At 52.2% G+C, this 17,498-nt stretch overlaps 1 protein-coding gene across 1 annotated transcript in view; it reads left to right on the plus strand.

Moving 5' to 3' along the window:
• The window catches only part of LOC118021074 (cadherin-23-like), a 328,706-nt gene that overhangs the window by 107,207 nt on the left and 204,001 nt on the right, over positions 1–17,498 (plus strand).

Consider the following 17,498-nt stretch of genomic DNA (forward strand, 5'->3'; position numbering starts at 1 on the left):
GTTCTTAAGGGCCTACTGTGTGTCGGGCGCTGTCCTCAGAGCTGCGGACTCAACAAGGCTGACAGGGTCCCTGCTTGTTGGAAGAGACAGACGAACCCAAAGATAAATCTGTGTCTGTTGGTGATAAGGGCCATGAAGAAAAGTAAAGCAGGCACGGGGCTCAGGCGGGATCTGTGGCCAGGGAAGCCTGTCTGAGGACATCTGAGCAGAGGCGTTAAGAGAATGACGCACGCGCTGTCTCGGGGGTGACGACTCCAGGCAGGGCCACCCGGCACCCCGCAGCATGAGGGCAATGCCAGGAGTGCTTCCGGGGATGACTGGACACCAAGGGCCCAACGTGGAGGGGTTTGGAGTCTCGTGTAGCCGGGATGTCCAGGCTTGCCTGTCAGACGACTTCTGGCCCTGCAGCCTCATGTCCCCCGTGACCCAATGGCCACAGTGCTCTCGGGCTCAAGGCAGGAAAACCCCAGTCTTCCAACTCATATCCTTCCCCGTGCCTTCCCTCAGAGCACGTCCTCCTCCTCTTCAGCAGTGCCCGTGGCCTTCTCGCAGGTGCCCCTTCTCCGTGTTCACCTCAGCCAGCTGCATCTCTGTCCAATGTCCCCCATCTGCCTTTAAAGCTCGTGGGGACACTGGTGGAACAAATGGGGGGATCTGTTGATGCAAAGAACAGACATCACATGGCTGCTATGGGCTGGGCAAGGGGCAGTCCGGGGAGGGGGCTCTGGTGGCTTGTAGGATGGAAACCCAACCCAGGTTCAGGAATTAGGGAAGGCTTCCTGGAGGAGGTGATAATGAAGTTGAGACTAAAAATGCATAGGAGTTTGCCAGTGTTTCCCCTGCACCTAGAACACTGCTTGATACCTACTGGGTGCTCAGTAATTATTTGTTGGATGAATGAGTGAATGAGGAAGAATGTTCCAGGCAGGAAAACAGCAGGTGCCAGCAGGTGCCAGATCCAGGTGGTGATGGGGCTGGGAGCCAGAACTCAGGTTCAGCATCTGCCTGTCACTGACACCCTCAGATTTCCTTCCAGACAGTACAGATCAGGGTACCTTGAACCTAGCAGAGTCTAGAATACTGGAGGCGCTCAGTCAATATTTGTTGAATGAATGCAAGGGAGAGACTTTGGAGCTTGTGTCTCCCAACCATCTTACCAGATAGGAGAACGAGGAGAGTGTCAGGAGACAGGGTGCCCGGGGTGTCTCTCATTCAACAAGCGTTGCTCGGTACCAGCCACATGCTAGGCCCTGGGGACACAACAGTGAGCAGACCCAGACGTGGTCCCCAGCCTCAAAGTGCTTAGTGGGGGAACACGTGGTAATTGAAGAGTCACATAATTATGAGATCGGAGCCCCCAGGGAAATCCTAGGGGACAAACGCAGCCAAAACATGAGCCAGACTGGGGGTCAGAGAAAGTTCTGGAGGAAATGGGACTTGGTTGAGAAGTGAAGGCTGAGTAGGCATTAATGGGGGTGAAGAGGAGGAAAGAATTCTGGTGGATGGACACACAGGTGGATCAGAGGCAGAGAAGTGCCCAGTTCAATTTGAGGAGGTAAAAGAGGGCCCCGTGGCGGAAGCGAGGACAGGAGGGTCAGTGAAGGGAGAGACTGGAGACCTGGGTGGGGCCGGGCCAGGGAGGGTCATGGAAGGGATTCTCTGACATTGATCTTAAGGTCAGCAGGGAGCCCCTGGACAGCTGTCGGAGCACGGGCAATGCGATCAGATGCATGTTTCAAAGAGTTCATACCAGCCACCGGGGGCCCCCATTGCAGGACTCAGTCAGGAGGCCACTGCAGCGGTCCAGGTGGGAACTGGTGGTGGGGAGGGACAGAGGAAGGGGAACCAATGTTTGGGAGACGAAATTACATGGAAGACTCTGGTTTCTGGCTTGACCACTGAATGCAGAGGGAATGTATTACCGTTCAGAGTCAGGGACACGGTTTCTAGGGGAGATTTAGAGTTTGTTCTTGGACCAGTTGAATCTAAAAGCATCTTTGAGACATTCACATGGAGTGGGCAGTGGCTTGTTCGGAACCCCTAGGGACCTCCAGGGAGGCTGGGGGTCCCTTGGCTGCTGCAGCTGGGGTTAAGGAATGAGCCAGCCCATCTGATCCCTGCCAGTAACAGAAGCCAGAAGCGAGGCCCAGCGGGGTGGGGTCAGTCAGAGTCTGGCCACTGCACTCCAGCCTGCCCGGAGCCTGTTAGCTCCGTGGTGACGGAGTGCATTTCTCCACACCAGAATAGATTTGAGCTTAGCAGTTGGCTCTAAGTGCTTTTTGCCCTGACGTGTGGAAATGAGCGCTCTGGGCAGCGGGAGGGCTGGGATGGGGGAGGGAGCCCAGAGGATGGGAGCCACAGCCTGCTGGGGCCTGCTGCTTGCCTGACGAAATACATGTTTGCCCGACAGCCACATCACAAACTGTCATCCTGGTGCTGGTTGGGGGCTGTTTCGGGGCAGAGAGGGGAGAGTCTGTCGGTGTGGGGGTGGTAATGGCCTGTGGGTATATGCTCCAAAGTCCAGTGGTCTTGGAGGGCAGGAATATCTCAAGGTCCAGGTAAAACGAAGAGAGCCTGACAGCTTCTTCCCCCTTCTTTGTCTTCCTACATTTAGCAAAGATCTTGGCCAGAGACACCAACTCTCCTCCAGGCAAGGGGTTGAGAAGCAGGGGCAGCAGAACGTGGGATGGGCATCGAGGTGGGCTGGGAAGAGGCAGTATAGAGCCCCTGGGCAACCAGAGAAAAACCCAGTGCAGCCTCTCGGAGATCTCAGGTACCATGCCAAGCCTGGCCAAGGACACAAGGAAGAAGGAAGCAGTACGGCTCCCAGGGAAATACTTTGTGGTTGCCATTTCTTCTAGGCGAACAAGGGGACAGCTTTTGTATAATGAAGATCTCATGTAAGATCAGTGTTGAGTGGCCCCTTAGTCACTGGCAAAGCCTATTCCCGTGGAGAGGTCTCTGCCTTTGCCACTTGTGTTGGGTGTAGCCTCCTCTCAGGCAAAGCCTTCTAGAGTTCTCCTTGAGAAACCAGCTCTGAGCCTCGTTAGACCGCCTCTGTCTTGGCTTGGGAGAAGTGACAGCCTGCCTGCAATCACCATAATTGATAGCTCATGAGGCAGAGACAGTATATAATTGTTCCACAAGTTTCAAGAGTGAACGTAATTAGTACAGTTAACAATCTTCGGTGATTAATTGGCTCATTCAGTATCAGTGTGATTGGGGATGAAAGTGAGCCAGAGAGGGGGCTAGGGTCCCCCAAACATCTAATTGTGGGCTGTGCAGCCCACTGCTAGTCCGCAGCTAATAGCCAAGGGGCATTAACCTCCCATAGCCTGGACTCCTGGGGCCAGGGCAGAGGGCAGGTCATAGGGCAGGAGCCAACGGGTTTGGCCACATTAGCAATGTCTCACGGGTGGAAAAGCTGGATTTGGCCTCCATGTTGTCTAACCTATTGGCCAAAGGTCAGAAAACTGTTGTACATCGAGATCAGACTGGCTGATTGATTCGCGTAGGCAGGAGCAACTGATTCATGGAGTCCCAGACTCCCTGGGTTGGAGGGACCCCCACGAGGCCCCACGAGGTCATTTAACCGACCTCTTGGCTACCGAGCTGAACTGTTCCTGGGCATCCCTGTCACAGACTGGATCCTGTTTTAAAGTCCTCCAGGGAGAGATGTTCTAAAACCGGGATAGCAAACAGCTCTCAAATCACGTGTCAACACCAGTCGATGACTAGAAGCTGCTCAGAGCCCTGGGCTGGGAATCCCAAGGCTGAGTCTGGGAACAGCACTGTGATCTCTCCGCACTGTGTGCCCTGCATGCAGAATGGAGGCGAGGCAGCCTGTGTGCCAAGGATTTGCAGAACTAAGACCCACCCGAGTTACCCAGGCCCGTCTGATGCTTTCCCCCAGTGTGGTTTCCTTGGGGCCTCCCTTATTGCCCTTTAGAAGCAAGAATGATCTTGGCTTCAGCTTCAGGGAACTGAGAGGGCATGAAGAACAACCAGGATGGTACCTATAGACCCAGCTCGTAGGTCCCTTGCTGGCCCTTGCGAGATTACAGCCCAAAGCCCTGAGCAGGGGAATGGAGAGTAGGGATCGGCTTGCCAGGGTCATCCAGGCTCTACCTTGTCTCCACCAGGATACGGACCCATCAGGCAGGTGGCAGCTTGTCCCTGGAAAAAGCTGGTGTATCGGGAGCTTGGGAGCCAGGCAGAGCTGAGTCCCAAGCGTGGCCCTTCCTCGCTCAAGTCTGAGCTCTCAAAACCTATTTAGTGCCCTTAACCATGGGGTAAAGCCTCTGGGACCTGGTGAGGACTGAAGAGGAGAAAGTGGATAAAACTTCCAGCACAGTGCTGGTCATTGGGCACCTGGATTCTGTCCCCAAGACCCTCTGAGGCTTGAAGACCAGTCTGACGTGGGGAACCTCCGAGAACAGATAGGTCTATAGCTGCACCCATTCCTCAAGCCAGGCTCCAGCCCCGGGGCCCTGTTGCTCTTATTCCTTCCCCCACGACCCCCTCCTCGGGGACAGAGACTGTACACTGGGTGTGCTGGGTTTGGGGGACCAACCCCCACCACACCCCGGACACGGAGTCACTAAGCCTGGGGCAGGGCTTAGGGGAGGGGGTTCTCTGGGGGTTGAGGTGGGAGGAAGAAAGGGAGGAAAAGCAGATGCAGAGAAGTCTGGAAGAGGCTTTCCCCTTTCACCCCCACGGAGCCAGCCCCGCCCAGCTGCCTCCCCCAGCCAAAAGGCACCCTCGCAGCAGAAAACATACACACATATTTGCAAGCTACAGTACAAACGAGCGGCAAACCTAATGATTCGTGATTATTATTTGAAGGGTCCCACTGTTACAGATTTATTTGTCATTTCTTGTAATAACACCAACAGTAATGAATTCATTTGTATTAATGTGAGTGTCACGCGGACTTCCGTCGAAATTCCGCATTAATTAATGTACCATTAAAACAAAGTGTCGCCCAATTAATATCAAATGGAGGTAAGGCTGCCAGGGTCCTCTTCATCTGGGTTTCATTTGTAATTCATGGTATTAGCACCCCTGCTTAATGAAAGTCATTTGCAATTCCTACCCTCGGTCTCTCTTACTTCCTGGGGGAAGGCCAGTGTGCCCTAGGAGCTGGCAAGCCCTTCACTGGATATCCTGGGGCCAGGAGGAGCAGAGCTGGGGAGCACTCTGTTTCTCCATAGAAATCGGTCTCCACATTTGTAATTCCAGGAGGGGCTTGGGGAGACCTTTGGTGACCTTGGGGAGACCTTGGGGAGACCTTGGAACGTCCTAGCCAGGTTGGTCATCAACTTGAAGTACCGGGGCGGTGTGTGGAGCCGCTTCCTGTGGGTTCTGTCAGGGAAGGGGAGGCTGGTTTGTGTCTTGGTCAAGTCTGGTCTTCACAGAGGAGGCCTGGCAACCCTAGGACTCCCTTTCCCTAAGCAGAGAAGAGTGCTTCTGGGATTCGGGGGCTCCATCTTTTCTTGGGGTCCATCTAGTGGGCTTCTCACGGTCTTTGTGTGCCAGGACTTCTGGCTGTCCCCAAAGCCAGTGGTCTACCAGGCACCATAGACCAAAGAATGGGACCCCCTGCCCTGTTCCTCCCACACCTCCCCAGATCTGTGGGAACGCATGCCCCATCTCCCCGAAGCCTTACAGCCCTCCTGGTCCCCTACCGTGGGAAAGTTCCCAAGGACAACGGAGCAGGGGGATCCTCCCTCCTCAGGTGTGTTCCTTGGGCCATCCTTACCCAAGCAGGAGAATGTCATCTGTGTGACCTCTGTCACGTCACGTCCCCTCCCCTCTCTGGGTCTCCTTTTTCCCATCTGTAGAGTAGTGGCTGGGGCGGGCAGTGCTCCACCCTGGCCGGACCTGAGAATTTCTCTGGGAGTTGAAAAGCCCAGAGACTGGGGTGGGCCCAGGCACTGATTTTGTTTCAAAGCTCCCCATTTATCCTGCTGTGCAGTTAGGGGAGTGAAGCCCTGGCCTGGGTGACTCCCTAAGTCCTCGGGAGCCCCGATAATTCCAGTCTCTCTCTACCTCTCTCTACCTCTTGACTCTGAAGCCTTTCCCCAGCACCACCCCCCCCCCATCCCCAGGGCCAGTGATTTCCCACAGCTGCCCTCTCTCTCTCTCCAGCCCTCACCAGCCCTCAGCTCCCCTGCAGCCATGTGTGTTCATGCCGCCCCCCCCCCCCCCCCCCCCCCCGTCTCCCTTAAGCCCCTGGGCTGCAAGTGACAGGTTCTACTTATCACATCACACTGCCCAGCAGCACTAGCCACCGGGATTGGGATCAGGGATCTAAGAGGGAAAACCTCATGCCTGCCCAAGCCTCTCCAGCCTCCTTCATCCGCCCCTTCAGAATGCACGCCCCAGCGGGGGACAAAAGGGCACACTGGTAGGTGGAGCCTGAAGGGAGGGGGGAGGAGAGATGAGCTGAAGTTGTATTGCTTGAGCTGTGTCCTTATTCAGAATCCATTTATTAGCCTCAGCTTCCCATAGATGTAAGGCCTGCCCTAAGGAGATTTGCATATTCATTTTGTTTAACATGATTCATCATCAAGCAGGAGAATGAATTTGGGCATTGGGAGATGGAGCCCCACTTGTGAGCTATGGAACTGTGCACAGAGAGCTCAGGGGACCATTGGAGGTACGACACACCCAGTGGGCTCCACTGGGACACAGATGGGGTGCATGCCATAAGGAAGCTTTCCCCTGGCCTTTTATCCACACCTTTTGTCTCTACAGAGAGCAGAGCAAGGACCTCAGCCTTCAGAAGCATCCCCTCCCCTTCCAGACCTCCCCACCAGAAGTAACGTTTGCAAAGCACTTTACAGTTTATAGACCCTAACACCCACCCCAAGAGGTAACAACATTATGACAGAGCCTAAGATTTATTGAGCACCTGTTTTGCACTAAGCACTCATCATGCATTATCTCCCATAAGCCTCACAGTAATCGGTGAGGCAGGTTTTCTTATTATGCCCATCTCACTGTAAGGAAACTGAGGTTCAGAGAGGTTGCCTAACTTCCCCGAAGTCACACAGCAAATAAGGGCTGGAGCTGGGACTCAAACCACAGTTTCCTTGATGGTTTTGCTCCTTCAAAGCCTCCCTTTATTATGTGTGTCTTCCTCCCCATAAATGACCACATGTAATTGCTCATGACCATATTTCTGTCGGAGAGTTGAAGAGTATGAGCTTGTGCTTTGTTATTCGATAAATGTGTTTGGGATAAAAGAACCGGACAGCTCCTGATAACTCACTCTTCCACTTCCGGCACGTTCCTGGTGACATCTGACACCTGTCACCTTCTGAACCGGGAACCTCTGGATGACCTAAGTCATTCTGTGGTAGCTGCCTTAAGTGTCATCAGGAGGCCGGCACTTGGCCAGAATGACAGGATCCCCGTTTCCCAAGGTCATCTTGGCCATCCCCCTGCCTCCTAGACCTGGTACACTTTGCTCACTCGTCACTGAGAATAATACAGCGTGGTGGTTAAGAGCTTGGGCTCTGGGTGCAAATCCCCAGATTCCTGCTTGTTCCACCTTGGCCTTGGACATCTGGAAAAGGGATGGCAATAGTGCATGCTTCAAGGTTTCCGTGAGGATAGTCCAATATAATGAGTGGAAAGTGTTTAAAACAGGGTCTGACATATGGAATGTCTTCAACAGATGTGAGCTATTACCTTAGACCCATAGAAGTCTTTTTCTTATCTTCCCAAAAAAAAAAAAAAAATCCCAGGGGACTCCGTGTAGCTACTGATTGCCATTTTCCAGAATCTACCAAGTCTCAGGACTACTTCATGACTCAGCTGAACCCTGTTTGTGTTTGGAACTCAGCCACCTGCCGTCCTGGGCTCAGGGACAGTGTCCGGACACCCACACAACCCAGCTTCTGGACTCCAAGGTGGCTTTTTAGAGAGGGCTCTTCTGTAGGTCACATCACACCTTTCCCTAGTTAGTTTTTTTTTTTCTTACAGTTGTCTACGTCTGTAGAAGGTGGTGATTTTTATTTTGACCTTTGAATTTTCAAAGTACTTTCTCCACTGTTAGCTCATGTGATCTCCCCTGCAGCTCTATGTGGGAGGCAGTACAGGAATTGCTATACCCATTTCCCAGGGTAGGAAAACCAAGGCATCAATGTTGGCATTAATGTTCTGTGACAACAGAGAAGGAAGTCTTGTGGATTGTTATTGGCAAGCCAGAATGTGACCCAGCCGTTAAGGATTGTTGTTCTGGATTTTTTTTTCCAGTCAGGCCAACATGCATGGGGAGTAATGATCCCCTAATGGATGCTTCCTGGTCTCCAGAAGCAGGTTTCTAAGTCCCTGCCGGGGGAGGGAGGCGGGGAGGCTCCCAGGAGCCAATCAGCCTAACTCTCAGGTTGGGGAAGGGTGGGAGAGTAAGGCTGAACACTGAGGCTGGGATCTGGTGCCTCAGCTATCACTCCTCCCACACTGCAGAGAGAGTAGAAGCCAGTTCCCTGAGGGAGGGGGTGGCGCCGCCTGGGTGTGGAAAGCAGCATGTTGTGGGGACTGGGGCCGCCCCACCATCGTGGTCCTTCTGTCCCCTTCTCACTGCACGTGGCCTTCAGCCAGCTGCGGGGCTGGTGGGCCTGCTGTGCACTGTCCAGGAGGCGTCCGGCCCTGTGCTGCAACGGGCTCCCTCCCTCAGCGCCTGCGGGTCAGTGAGTGAGGGCATGGACAGCCCTGGAATGTGGTGCTAATGGCAGGTGGCACTCGGCAGGGGAGGGGACCGTCTTGGAACTCTTCTGCCACTCATGGTACAGGAAGGTCGCTGGGCTGGGCTGAGGTTGCTGCAGTGAGGGGTGAGAGAAATTGCCTGGGGTCTCCTTAAATCTCTGAGTTAGGAGGAGCTGGGGCCATTTCACGTTTGAGGATCCTACCTAGCTCTAAAAATCAAGCTTCTGAGAAGAAGGGAAGGAGGCCCCAAATGTCTGTTGGATGAGGCTTCTTCTCCCAGTCCTGCACACCCAGCATCTGTGTGAAGGCCCCAGCCTGTGTGTGGGGGGCAGAGAGAGAATGTCTCAACCCCAGCCTGGGCACGTGTGCCTAGAAGCCCAGGGAGCCAGCAGACATTTCTGGAAGGGGAGTATCCATCTCTGTATGCTGGATGGTGACGCCTGCTTTCCGGGGAAAATATCAGAAGGAATCTGGGTGGCAAAGACAGAGCACCATGAGCAAAGGCTAGAGGTGGGCCCACACTCTGGGGGCTGCCAGGTAGAACAGTCTGACCGGAGCTGAGGGTCTCAGTGGGGCAAAAATGAAAGATGAGTTTAGAGAGGGAAGCTTTGGTCAGACTGTGGTGAGGTTCAAGGTCCAGGAGACCTTGCCTTGGAGGTAGAAGGAGCCAGTGATGGTGTTTGAGGAAGAGAATAAGATGGGAGATCAGTGCTTTAGGGCGGTGACTTTCTGGGATCAACTATAGGGTCATGGCCGAAAGAGAGGAAGGGCTGCAGTGGACCAGCCATAGGAAGAGACAATTTTTCCACTTTTATATTAATTTTTATCAGTCATAGTTGCATGAGTGTAAAAGTCAAAGAGTAAAGCTAGGTTTATAATAAAAAGCGCAATGCCCTGTCTCACCCTTTCCCCTTCCTGATTCCCAACCTGAGACAACCTCACTCAATGGCTGATAGTCACCTTCTTATTTCCAAATCCCACGCATATACATTTTTCAGTTTTAGACACTGTAACTTTAGACATTGACTTCTAGCTCTGAAGGATGAGAATGGCACTTCTACCACCCCCTTGACCTCATCTTTGCTGCATGAGCACACACACACCCTTCATCCCATGCTCCACCCATCCTCCCAACTTAACCATAGCTCACACAGCATTTAGTGTATACAGCATTGTGATTATGTAAATATTATTCAAGCTCTGCCACATCACGTACCTTAATTATATTTCCTTTTTTGTTTTCTCTAGAATTAATAATTACCGCCTTTTTTGTTTGTTTGCTTAGAGTTCTGTGAAGCTATCATTTATTCTAAATATTCGGACATAATTAAGTGCCTCCTGTCAGTCTATTAAAAGTATATTGATTTTTTTATCAGTTTGTATTTCTCATGGCAGTGTTCTCCTTGGAGCGTCCATCCTCCTGCTCCAGTCCAGACTGGCTGTGCTCTGGCTTGCTTGCTCTTCTGAAGTCTGGGTGGTGAAAAGGCCTGTGTGGAATAGGCATGGAGGAGGGTGGGGTATAGGGGAATCACCCAGTGACTTTCTTTGTCTCTCTCTACATGGTTCCCATATTTTCCTCTTGGTTTACACCCTCATGTTGGTGGGAGAACACCCTTCGATAATTTCTTGAAAAGGGATTCATGGGAATTTTTTTTTACTCTGTTTGAAAAATGTGTTTATTCTGTACTCGTATTTGTTGATAGTTTGGCTGGGTATAGAATTCTAGAAAGAAATCGTTTTCCTCATAATGCGACGTCATTTCTCCTTTGCCTATAATGTTGCTGTTAAGAACTTCTGTGCCATTTTGATTCCTGACCTTTTGTTTTCTCTCTGAAAGCATCTAAGATTTTGTTTTAAAGACTCGGTGTTTGGAAACTTCACAGTTTTTTGCCTTGGTGTGGGTCTCTCTTCTGAACACATAGTGGCCTCTTTCCATCTGGAAACATGTCCTTCAGATCTGGGAGGTTTTCTTACCTCACCTCTCAGTTAATTCCCTCTCCTTAACTTAGCCTGTTTCCTCTCTCTGGACCCCTACTAGTTGGGTGTTGGATCTTCTGAACTACTTCTTTGATTTCCTTATTTTTCTACCCCATTCTCCATATCTTTGAGTTTTGTCCTGCTTTTGCAGAAATTTATTTTCCAACGCTTCTGTTAAGTTTTTCATTTCTACTGTCTCTTCCTCTTGGAATGTCCTTATTTCAAAGATGCTATGTCTTGGGGTGCCTAGGTGGCTCAGTTATTAAGCATCTGCCTTCGGCGCAGGTCATGATCCCAGCATCCTGGGATGGAGTCCCACATCGGGCTCCCTGCTTGGCGGGAAGCCTGCTTCTCCCTCTCCCACTCCCCCTGCTTGTGTTCCTGCTCTCGCTATCTCTCTCTCTGTCAAATAAATAAATAAAATCTTTTAAAAAAACAAAAACAAAAAACAAAGATGCTATGTCTTGTCTCTCTAAGGTTGTCAAAGATACTTATTTTTGTTATTCCTTCCCACTTCCCCCATCCCACTCCCATCTCTGTCTTTCACATTAGAGGCTCTTCTCAAATGTTTCATGACCCTTTGTTGCCTGTTTATATTTAAGAGTGAGTTGACATTTAGCTGCCTAGAAGCCCTCTGTGTGTGTTAGATCAGGGCAGGGTGGAGTGCTCTTGTTGACCAGTGGACTTCACTATGGGGTGGTTAAGTGAGGACCTAGCTGTTTCTTTGTGAGAACTCTACCATATTAACATTTGTGTTTGTGTTTCTCTTGGACCAGTTTCCCTATCTCCTGCCTGGCTGTCAGTCTTCAAGAGGCTGACTGGCTAAAGAGGCTGATTGGGGTTAGGAGTGGAGGGGAGATGCAGATTTTCATTTAACCTCCCTGTTCTCAGTGCCTTGTCCAGCTCCCAGCCTGAGTCCAGAGCCTGACTAACTCGCCCTTGAGAAAGTAAATCTCCTGTCTTCTGCACAAATTGGGGAAGGCATTTGGGAGTCTGACTACTCTTTAAAGGTTTGCAGTTGGTCTTCCTGGTTTTGGCCTCACCTGGTGTCTCCAGCTCCTGAGATTTTCCAGGGTTCTGAGTCCCCAGCCTGAGTTTTGGTTTGCCCCTCTTTCCTAAGGCAGTCTTGGTTCCATCTGTTTCCAGTTTCCAGGATTTTGTCAACATCTCTCATCTGCTGTTGCCTCCTCTCCTGTTCTTTTTGTCCTTGTGGATCTATGCATCTTTAATTTTCATATTGTCATTTTGGTGAGGGGTTTGGACAAAAACAGAAATAAATGAATGTGTTCAATCTGCTATGTTGAACGGGAAGTCCCGATTCTGTTAAAACATTTATTGAATGTCTTCTATGTGCAAGTGACAGTGCTAGGTGTCACCGCAGGGGTGGCCAAGGTAAATAGCAAAGAGAAAAGGAAGGATTTGGGGAATATGGAAGGAAGAATTGAGAGGTGCAGGTGCCTGATGAAGAATGGGGGGCAAGAGAGAGGGGCAAGTCCAAGATCACTCTGGTAGGCGAAGACCCTTGCAGACATAGGGAAGTCAGGAGGGGCCTTAGGTCAGCACCTAGGATTCAGAATGGGCAGTACACAGCTGGGGGCCAAGAAGGAAGTAGGGACTCAGGGGTGGGAGAGCACTGAGCTGGCTCCAAGGAGTGGAATAGCTGGGAAAGTCCTCGACTCATGTCAGGGTGTGTGGGACTCAGAGCTCAGCCCTTTGGGGCTCCTTCTGCCCACAGAGCTGGTGCCTTCACCTGGCAGCCTGCCCAGCTCAGACCCAGCACATTTTGGAGTCTCGCTCACATCATCCGAGAGAGAGCAGACACTAATGGAGAGAAGAGATGTTGTAAAATGATCTCCTCCTGACTCCTCTGCAGAGGGAGGTGCTAGAGAGCCTGCTGTACGATGCGGGCATGTGCACAAGCTGGTGGGCACTCTCCCTGACTAAACAGGGCCACCTGAGACAGCACTGTTGTTCTCTCTGGACCTGCTCTCAGCTGGAGCCTGCACGCTATTTCTTGCCTCTTGGAGAAAGAAATATAGCCCACATCTCCTTGCATTTGGAATGACACCCTCCCCAAGACGCCAGTAGGCCTCTGCCTCCAGAGTCACCAGCGAATTGGCACCTGCTTTGGCATTCGATGGAAACAAACACAGGTGCCCCCCCTTGCCCCAGGAGCCCCCCCATCCGAAAGGCCTTTACTTCTGACTTCTTAGCACAGTGGGAGCCCATATCCTGATTCCCAGTGGAAGTGTGCAAATTTTGAGATACTCTCTTCCTTCTGAATTTTTTTGGGGGGGGGCTCAAGCTCCCCATCAGCACTCCCTTCTCTAATGCAGACTACCTAGAGCCCCCTGTCTTCAGTTCCCATGTCATCCCCAGCCCTTCAATAGAGGAGGGTAAATGAATCAGCCCTGCTTGAGCAGGGGCCCTGAGCCCACTCTCCACCTTCATCTTTGGGGTCCCTGAGGTCTGGGGACACAGAGGTGACCTAAACTTGAATCCTAATTCCACCACTTACTTATAAGCTGTGTGACTTGGGACAGGTTGCTTCATTTCTCAGAGCTTTCATTCCTGCCCCAAGAAAAGGAGGTGATGAGATAAGATTTATTGACCAACCCCCCCCAGGCCTGAGGGTGGAGAACTGAGCCCCTCCCCCCCCCCCCCCCCCCCCGGGGCCCCGCCCCCCCCAGCCTCTGAGCAGCACACACACGTTTCCAGGAGTGTCTGTTCCCAGCTCAGATCCACCGAGGCGCCTGCACCTTGTCAGAACTCCATCTGTCAGGAATTTATTACTAATGCATTTTATAACAGGCTTTATAATAAGATATTAAAGACTGTGGCGGCATCCAGCAAGCATTCCATAAATATTAATAACGCCTTTGGAGATGGCACCTACGGTGGAAATGGTAGGGCTTGTTGCGGAGGTTTGGTTGAGGATACAGAATAAATCGAATTGAGGAGGGTACACCGCAAAGATGAGCGGGGATGGCGTGATTCTCCTCTTTCTCCTATCTTCCTTTCTCTAGGCGCTTTGAACTCTTATACTTCTTTTCCTTTCTTCACAACTTCTCCTCTGCAGTGTTGCTTTCTCTTCCTTCCAGTTCCTTCCTCCGTCTTTCCTTCCCTCTCTCTTCTTATGAGTGCTCCCCTGCCCACCCCCATCACCCTCTGCTCCCCAGTTCAGCCCTTTCACCATCCCCTCCTATCTTCCTTTGCCCCCATCACCTTCTTCTCCCTCCCCGCCCCCTTCCTTACCCTTCCTCTCTGCCTCTCTGCCCGCCCGGCCCTCTTCCTCCCCTCTGCCTGCACCCCCACCATTCCAGTGAGCACCCTGAGCCACCTCTGTAGAAGCCTGGAGTGTAATGTAACTCACACTGCATGTGAGAAGTGAGCTATTTATCATTATTATTAACGAACAAGATCCCTTGCACAGCAGAACTTTCTCAGAGTCTATTCCCTTGTCACCCCAGGAGTAGCAAAAAGATTTATTTGTCTCTGAATTGCACAGGGTGGCCCATTTACAGCAGGTCCATCAAAAGTGATGTGGAGCTTAAAGTGGAGCTTAAACGGGAACTGGAAGAGGCAGGGCCTGCCCTGTCTGTGACCTGCCCAGAGTGGGCCCCTGCTGAGAGGATCCACCTGGCAGGCCAGGGGTTTGCAGGGGATGATGCCTAAACACTGCTCCCCGCCTCCCAGGAGGCCGGGGCAGGGTGTTTGGGGGAGATTTCCCTTGAAAGGGACCAGAAGTTCTGAGGGAGTGGGCAGGACTGGGCAAGGGGAGGAGTGGCCATGGAGGAAGAGGTCCTGGGAGCAGAATTTGGGCAGAGAAGCAGGCCAAGAGGCCTGGAACCTTTCCTCCAAAGACCAGCTGTTCCTTTTCAACAAGAAGTTGGACTCAGAGCCAGTTTCCATCATAAATCTGCTGCAAGAAGTTGCCCTAGAATGGGGCAGCCCACCTCAGCCAAAATGGGCCTTTTGGCCCTGCCTCTGCAGCCCAGACCCACCCTGGCAATGGTTCTGTAGACCCCTGAACCCCAAGCCTAGACACCAGAGGGGTATCTTCCCCCTGGTCTCCTTGTGGGCAGAGCCTGGCTTTGTAGGGCATCCCTCCTCCAGGCCTGTCTTGGCTGATGTTGTCAAGCCGGTGAACAAGCTGTCCCCTTCCCACCCCTGCCACCCCCACATTCATGCTGATCACTGCAGTGACCTGACTGGATTTGCATGTTAAAAGGAGTGTCTGGGGACACTTAAAAAAGAGAGGGAGCCAGCATTACTTCATCTAGGCTGTTTTATTCTGCTCCCCCTTATTACCTCCCTTGCCCCCAGCAGTCTAGGAGCAGTGGTAGGGAGCTTTGCTCTCTGTGGCCCAGCCGGGGCATTAAAAGAACGGAATCCCAGCAGGCAAGAATCAGGCTCAGCCTGGGGCAGAGCTGCAGGAAGGACGAGGCCTTGCCTGGGGCTGGATGCATTCTGAGGGTACCGAGGGCATGGGCGGGGAGGGAGCCGAGACCCATGGAGCACAGGGCAAGCCAAGGGGGTAGCCATAGGAAGGACAGCCCACATGGGGTCTCTGCACCACAGCCAGGGGCAGGAAGCGAAGTTCAGACAGGGCCTGTGAAGACCAGGGCAGGGGAGGCCCTCAGAGGCGTGTGTCTCTGCTTTTCTCCCTCACTGTGCTCCATTAACTGTCACTGCAGCTGGGCTTCCTCGGCCCACCCATGGCTTCTCTGCCACCCCGGAAATGGTGGCTTCTGTGTGGCGCTCGGCTTGCCATGGTGCCCACTCCAGCCCTAACCAGATAGCAAGAACCTTCTTTTTCAGGTTCTGCAGAAAATGGATTTAACGGGGCCAGGCCCCATCTGATTGGCCCATTTGAGTCAGGTGATTACCTCAGATGTGGCCTAGGTCTGAAGTCACTTGGTACAAACTTGGCCGCCCAGAACTGTGGGTGTAAAGAGCATCTTTACTTGGGAAAAGTGTGGGCAGGGAGGCAGTGGTTAACATCTATGGGTGGCGTGAAGAAAGTGCTATATATAAGGCAAGGCATTATATTTGAGGTCGTGGCTCTGCCTTTCACCGCCTGGGAGACCTAGAGCCAGGCACAGCCCCTCACTCTTATCATCAGTAATCTGGGGAGACAGGACTAGATAATCCCCAAGGCTCCTTCCTGCTCCGACACTCAAACCATCCCTGAGCGGTGCACGGTCAGGCCTGGCCTCCATGTTCAGGAGCTGCCTCCAGGCGCCCCTCCCATGCCTTCCTCAGGCCCCCCAATCCCCCTGGGGAGGGTCTCCCGAAGTTCTCCCACCCTGAACCCCTCTGCAGCAGCCATGAACTAATCAACAGAGACAGTCTCTTTCTGAATTTTAAAATGCCCATTTGTCTAAGTTCATGATAAAGAGATTGATTGGCTGTTTTTAATACCCCCCTTTAAATAGAACTCATCTCCCGCTGCTTGTGATGGTATTTTATTACCATAATAATAATTGCAACAGCCATTTATTGAGTATTGCTCAATATTGCCAAGTGCCTGGCTCAGCGAGAAGTTCCCCCCGTGCCCCCACCTTGTCTCGCGTAATTCTTTCTCACAACCCTGGGGGTAGGTACTGTTAACAGCTCCATTCTTACGTTTTCCTTTACACAGGGAAACTGAGGCTGAAAGAGTAAGCTCCAGCACCAGGGGAGCTCAGCATATGCTTGAGGTCTCCAGCCAGTACGTAGAAAGGCTCGGACTCAAACTGAGTCCGACTCAGAGGCCATGCTCTGAGCCACCAAGTTCTACTGTCTGCAGTATACTCGGAAGCCCATAGAGGAAATCTGCTCACGTGGAAGGTGTAGACCTTTAAAGGGACACATCTGCACATTTGCATGAAGCAGCAGCTGGGTGCTTGGAAAAGCCCCCCAGTGTAGGTGCTGATGAGTGCCGCGCCCCCATTTCCCCGATCGAGCATGGCATCCAGGATCTGAAATGCAGGAAGTCAGCATTCTTTTCTCTCCAATGGCTTGTCCCTTCTAAGTATATGAATGGCTCTTTGCCAGGCCCATTTAAAACCTTTTCTAAGTTATGCAGAAATTAAATGGGTTTTCACTGCAGGGCATGAAACATAATCTAAGAAGGTCAGACACAGGACCATTCCTTCTTTTTCCCCTTTTTCCTTGTCTTCTTGCATCTTGCTTTTAAATCGTCTGATCAGTTGCCCAGAGAGCCTTTGCCCCGGACCATGAGGTATGCATGGGTGAAATGTCCCCTCCTCCCCGAGGCAGGGGCCCGGAGAGCTGACATTCTCGCACGGGAGCCATCCCTCTCCTCTGGGTACTGGCTCCTTGTGGGATGTGCTCTGACATGCTTTCGAGCTGTCTCCTGGGGGACTGGCTGCTCTGAAATTGGGACATGTCCTTCCCTCTCGTGGCAGAAACCCCAGGCCCTACTGGAATGTTTTGTTCTGGAGTGTGGGGCTGACTCCCGTGTTCACGTGTGATGCGCATATAGGATCTAGAGAGGGCAGGGGGAAGCAGGAGAACTGTAGCTTAGCTGAGAGACTTGTAAAGATCTCAAAACCAGTGCCATCGTGGCAGCTTGTTGGGGCGGGGGCTGGCTCCACCGAGCCCAGCACCAGGGGAGCTCAGACTTCGGGGCTCTGCACCTGGTGGCCCAGGGTGTGTATCTGCAGAGTGCCCGCACCCATCAAGTCCCCCAGGAAACAGTTCATCTCAATTCCAACAAAGGCATTTCAGTGAAGAGACCCTGACAGAGGGTGGGCAGGGCTACAGGGCATTAAGGGATGTTGAGGCACCTGGGACCAGCA

The sequence above is a fragment of the Mirounga leonina genome, unplaced genomic scaffold (genome assembly GCF_011800145.1).
Source record: "Mirounga leonina isolate KUSES-001 unplaced genomic scaffold, KU_Mleo_1.0 Mir_114, whole genome shotgun sequence".
In the NCBI taxonomy this organism is placed as follows: Eukaryota; Metazoa; Chordata; class Mammalia; order Carnivora; family Phocidae; genus Mirounga; species Mirounga leonina.